The 6,335-nt window shown below is 44.6% G+C and overlaps 1 pseudogene; it reads right to left on the reverse strand.

Annotated features, from left to right (window-relative positions):
- Positions 1-5,627: 5,627 nt before the first annotated feature.
- Positions 5,628-5,767, reverse strand: LOC134325846 (U1 spliceosomal RNA; annotated as a pseudogene).
- Positions 5,768-6,335: the final 568 nt, after the last annotated feature.

Raw genomic sequence — 6,335 nt, forward strand, 5'->3', positions numbered from 1 at the left:
CATTATCAGCACTGCAGTGACACCATGATACCATGTCCACTCACTGTCCACTCTATTAGACACTCCTACCTAGTTGGTTCACCTTGTAGATGTAAAGTCAGAGACGATCGCTCATCTATTGCTGCTGTTTGAGTTGGTCATCTTCTAGACCTTCATTAGTGGTCACAGGACGCTGCCCACGGGGTGCTGTTGGCTGGATATATTTTTGGTTGGTGGACTATTCTCAGTCCAGCAGTGACAGTGAGGTGTTTAAAAACTCCATCGGCATTTCTGTGTCTTATCACTCATACCAGCACAACACACACTAACACACCACCACCAAATAATACCTGCTCTGTAGTGGTCCTACACTACAGTCAGTAATTGTAGAACTACAAAGTGCTTCTATATGGTAAGTAGAGCTGATAAAATGGACAGTGAGTGTAGAAACAAGGAGGTGGTTTTAATGTTATGGCTGATCGGTGTATGTTTCCATCTAGACAAAGGTTTTGTCAAGCCACATTCTAAAAGAATGCAGGTGCTAGATTGACCTGCCTGAAGTCCAGGCACACCCCAGAATTAGCCAGCTACATATTAATGTACATATTCATGTATAAAGGTTTAGAATTGCACCTCCAACAAGCTTATGGTCAGGTGACTACATACTTTAGATCATACAATATAATAAAATAATAAAATACAAATACAAATAATTCAAATTGTTCTTAATACATTTATAAAAAAGAACCTCATTTTTAAAACAGCCTACTCTGGAAAATCGCTGATATTCATTTAGAACCACCTGGCGGTAAGTGTATTAGCAGTGTATTAGCATGTCACGATTTAATTAGTCCGACATGCCTGTGCAGATCGTGTCGCATGGCAGAAAAGTTCTATTTCTTAGCGTCTAACACTTGCGTCTGTCAGGTCACATCTGTAAGTCTGAGGGCATCTTGGTCGCTCCGTGCCTCAACCCACAGCAAGCTGTGCTGGCACAGAGCCACAATTACTGAAATCAATTAGTCTCAGACGGCCAGACGGTCGTAGGAGCGTGCACGAGTTGCCATGGAAACCACAGCAAGCATGAGAAGCTGCGAGCCTGCAAGGTTCCCACCTCGCGTGGCCTTTTCTCTAGATAGGGAGATTCTGACCTTCAAAGAATGTCTGCCTTCTTTTCAGGCTCGTGTGTGTCCTATAATAGCCGGTAAATGCCAGACGGCACAAATTGCTCCCCACGCATTGTTGTCGTTACAAAGAGTAGGCTAAATATAAATTCAACCATGTTTTAAAAAAGCACTTTTATTGTACTAGACACATGTCTGACTTTTACACAAACCCTGTTTGCCTGGTACTTCTCCATGCCAGCCAGGCGGCACCGCGCCACGGTTTAACCTCGCACTGGCTCCATTTTCACAGTGCCCGCAGGAGAACGTGCAGGAGGAATGCCAGTCCCCTGGGACAGCTGCATATAAAGGACAACTCAAATGTCAGTCAAGGTCAGCGAGAGCACCAGAGGACGCCTGAGGGAAAGCCAGAGACCTTTGCCTGGCGCTCACATGATCACCTCGTGAAAAAGACAATCTATAACCAGATCTCAAGGGGCGCAGGCAAGGGCTGAGTCAACAAGGGGGTTGGGCTACTATTCAGACCATGTGACCCGGCTTCGCATTACATCCCTAAGCAGGTCAGCTGATTCCATTAAAGCAGTGACCATACTGTTAAACTCACCTTTACATTTATGGAGCCGCGTAGATAAAAGTGGTTGTGGTGCAGCTGGGCGCTATCCACCAACACGGGTCTGGGTGAAGTACAACCCCAAATCAGAAAAAGTTGGGACTGCATGGGAAAAGCAAATAATAAAAAAACAGAGTTTCTTACATTTACTTAAACTTTTATTTGATCGCAGACAGGATGAACCTGAGATATTTCATGTTTTATCTGCTCAACTTCATTTCATTTATTAATAAACATCCATTCCTGCATTTCAGACCTGCAACACATTCCAAAAAAAGTTGGGACAGTAAAGCATTTACCACTTTGTAATGTCGCTATTCCTTTTCACCACACTTAAAAGATGTTTTGGCACCAAGGAGACCAAGTGATTTAGTGTTTCAGGTTGTGTTTTGTCCCATTCTTCCTGCAAACACGTCTTAAGATGTGCAACAGTACGGGGTTGTCGTTGTTGCATTTTTCCTTTTAGAATTCTCTATTGGGGACAGGTCAGGACTACAGGCAGGCCAGTCCAGTACCCATACCCTCTTCTTCTGCAGCCATGCCTTTGTAATGTGTGCAGCATGTGGTTTTGCATTGTCTTGTTGAAAAATGCATGAACGTCCCTGGAAAAGATGACGTCTTGAAGGCAGCACATGTTGCTCTAAGATCTCAATGTACTTTTCTGCATTAATGCTGCCATCACAGAAGTGTTAATGACCTTTGCCAAGTGCACTGACACAGCTCCATACCATGACAGACCCTGGCTTTTGGACTTGTTGCTGATAACAGTCTGGATGATCCTTTTCAAAATCGCATGGACCTGTTTTAGTTTTTTCACCTCGTACCCCCGTCCCAACTTTTTTTGGAATGTGTTGCAGGCCTGAAATGCAGGAATGTTTATTAATAAATGAAATGAAGATGAGCAGATAAAACATGAAATAGCTCAGGTTCACCCTGTCTGCAATCAAATAAAAGTCAAAGTAAATTTAAGAAACTTTTTATTTTATTTGCATTTTCCATACTGTCCCAACTTTTTCTGATTTGGGGTTGTAGATCTTTCCTCCTGGAAAGAATTTAGTATGTTTTATAGATGACTGGTTATTTTTAATTGCCAATGGTGTGTGTTGTGCTAAGATAGAATAGTGCCCGAAGATGGGGAATGATGATTGGGACAACACACTAGCATGCCAGCTATCTCCCTCCATGTACTGAAAACGGTCGTTACTGACGAGCCACAATTTGCAAATAAATGACACTCGTACACCTTTATACTAAAAGGTCCACCATGTTGTAATTTTTGGTGAGAAAAGTTGTGCCACACTGAATGCTGGGATTGCCTTCACTGCTAAGGAAGCATTGGATGCTCCCTCGTAATTCAGTCAGTTTATAGCTTCGAAATAAGGCACCTCAGTAGGCAGCATTTCTCATCTAGGAATTCAGACAGCCTTCTTCTCTGGAGCTTGTGTAGAATAGCGTAAAATGCATCTATGTAGAGAGATCACTAGGTTTTCGGACAGACCCTAAGTAGTCCAATTAATGTCTGCAATGTTATTATATTTGCCTTGTGAAGTATAGCAGCTCATACAGTAGCTACCATGGAGATCGGCGGTGTGGCTCAGTTATGGAAGTCCTTCTGCCCTCCCAAATTGCTGGGGCATGGAGGTGCAGATAATTGACGTGTCAGTTCCTCTTACTATCAATTGAGCATCAATTAATTAACGGTGGGGAAGTTTCTATATACCACAGTTTTTTCTCCTACAGGTTTGCCAGCTCCTCTGTTGGCAACCTGCTCTTTCTTTGGAACCTTGATGCCTGGCTTGGTCTGGTCCGGTTTTCTGCTGGCTCTGGATGCCAGCATACTCTTGTGTCTCTTTCAAGGAACTCACTTGGCATTACAGGCTGTCATAATGATTCCTTATGTTTCCTTATTTTTTAAGAACTGGGTTGTTGCAGATGCCCGGAGTAGCCTGTCATATTGTGACAACCAGTTCTCAGTTCTTCGCTATCCCTCTTTTAGCCACTTTGTCCATTCTACCCTGAATTTCCTTTTTCCACCAATGTGATTGTGCCGTGTTACACTTTTAAGCCCTTTTCATGCAGGACCACCGTCTTAAAATAGAATGCCTTTATTTGTCATATACAGTGTATCACAAAAGTGAGTACACCCCTCACATTTCTGCAAATATTTTATTATATCTTTTCATGGGACAACACTATAGAAATAAAACTTGGATATAAGTTAGAGTAGTCAGTGTACAACTTGTATAGCAGTGTAGATTTACTGTCTTCTGAAAATAACTCAACACACAGCCATTAATGTCTAAATGGCTGGCAACATAAGTGAGTACACCCCACAGTGAACATGTCCAAATTGTGCCCAAAGTGTCAATATTTTGTGTGACCACCATTATTATCCAGCACTGCCTTAACCCTCCTGGGCATGGAATTCACCAGAGCTGCACAGGTTGCTACTGGAATCCTCTTCCACTCCTCCATGATGACATCACGGAGCTGGTGGATGTTAGACACCTTGAACTCCTCCACCTTCCACTTGAGGATGCGCCACAGATGCTCAATTGGGTTTAGTCCATCACCTTTACCTTCAGCTTCCTCAGCAAGGCAGTTGTCATCTTGGAGGTTGTGTTTGGGGTCGTTATCCTGTTGGAAAACTGCCATGAGGCCCAGTTTTCGAAGGGAGGGGATCATGCTCTGTTTCAGAATGTCACAGTACATGTTGGAATTCATGTTTCCCTCAATGAACTGCAGCTCCCCAGTGCCAGCAACACTCATGCAGCCCAAGACCATGATGCTACCACCACCATGCTTGACTGTAGGCAAGATACAGTTGTCTTGGTACTTCTCACCAGGGCGCCGCCACACATGCTGGACACCATCTGAGCCAAACAAGTTTATCTTGGTCTCGTCAGACCACAGGGCATTCCAGTAATCCATTTTCTTGGACTGCTTGTGTTCAGCAAACTGTTTGCGGGCTTTCTTGTGCGTCAGCTTCCTTCTGGGATGATGACCATGCAGACCGAGTTGATGCAGTGTGCGGCGTATGGTCTGAGCACTGACAGGCTGACCTCCCACGTCTTCAACCTCTGCAGCAATGCTGGCAGCACTCATGTGTCTATTTTTTAAAGCCAACCTCTGGATATGACGCCGAACACGTGGACTCAACTTCTTTGGTTGACCCTGGCGAAGCCTGTTCCGAGTGGAACCTGTCCTGGAAAACCGCTGTATGACCTTGGCCACCATGCTGTAGCTCAGTTTCAGGGTGTTAGCAATCTTCTTATAGCCCAGGCCATCTTTGTGGAGAGCAACAATTCTATTTCTCACATCCTCAGAGAGTTCTTTGCCATGAGGTGCCATGTTGATTATCCAGTGGCCAGTATGAGAGAATTGTACCCAAAACACCAAATTTAACAGCCCTGCTCCCCATTTACACCTGGGACCTTGACACATGACACTAGGGAGGGACAACGACACATTTTGGCACAATTTGGACATGTTCACTGTGGGGTGTACTCACTTATGTTGCCAGCTATTTAGACATTAATGGCTGTGTGTTGAGTTATTTTCAGAAGACAGTAAATCTACACTGCTATACAAGTTGTACACTGACTACTCTAAATTATATCCAAGTTTCATGTCTATAGTGTTGTCCCATGAAAAGATATAATGAAATATTTGCAGAAATGTGAGGGGTGTACTCACTTTTGTGATACACTGTATACATATACAGGTGTACAGTACAATGAACTTCTTTCTTCGCATATCACAGCTTGTTTTTTGGAAGCTGGGGTCAGAGCGCAGGATCAACCATTGTACAATGCCTGTGGAGCAGAGAGGGTTAAGGGCCCAACAGTGGCGGCATGGCAGACCTAGGATTCCAACTCTTAACCTTTGAGTTAAGATTGCCCAAAGCCTTACCCACGAGGCTACCACTGTCCCCAGAAATTATGCAGTCGAGATTCACACATTTGGGGAATTTGCAGGGGTCAGCACAACCAGAGTGCAATGGCAGAGCCTCGCCCTGGGTAAACCACCCTCTGATCATCTGCCAGGTAAGTGTCTTAGTGGCACATGTACACAAAGGTTTTTGGCATGACCAATCAAGTTTAGTGCCCATTAATATCAATAACATTTACACAAAAGAGAATTTATCAGGGGCGGCACGGTGGCTCGGTGGGAAGCACTGTCGCCTCACAGCAAGAAGGTTCTGGGTTCGATCCCCAGACGGTGCGGTCTGGGTCTCTTCTGTGCTGAGTTTGCATGTTCTCCCCATGTATGCATGAGTTTCCTCCGGGAGCTCCGGTTTCCTCCCACAGTCCAAAAACATGAGTGTATGGGTGCGTGTGTGTATATGTCCATCTGCCCTGCGATGGACTGGCACCCTGTCCAGGGTGTTACTGTGTGTCTTGCGCCCATTGAAAAGCTGGGACAGGCTCCAGCACACGCCCCCCCCCCCCCCCCTCCTAATTGCGCGACCCTGATTGGATAAGCGGTTAAGATACTGAGTGAGTATTTATCAGTGCCTACATTGTTCAATAAAATGTATCTGTCCATCTGTCACATGATGGGTGTAACTGCAACAAAAATGAGGATCCCCCTGAGCGATATCTGAGGAATAAAGATTTATT

Source organism: Trichomycterus rosablanca, chromosome 1 (assembly GCF_030014385.1).
Source record: "Trichomycterus rosablanca isolate fTriRos1 chromosome 1, fTriRos1.hap1, whole genome shotgun sequence".
Taxonomy (NCBI): Eukaryota; Metazoa; Chordata; class Actinopteri; order Siluriformes; family Trichomycteridae; genus Trichomycterus; species Trichomycterus rosablanca.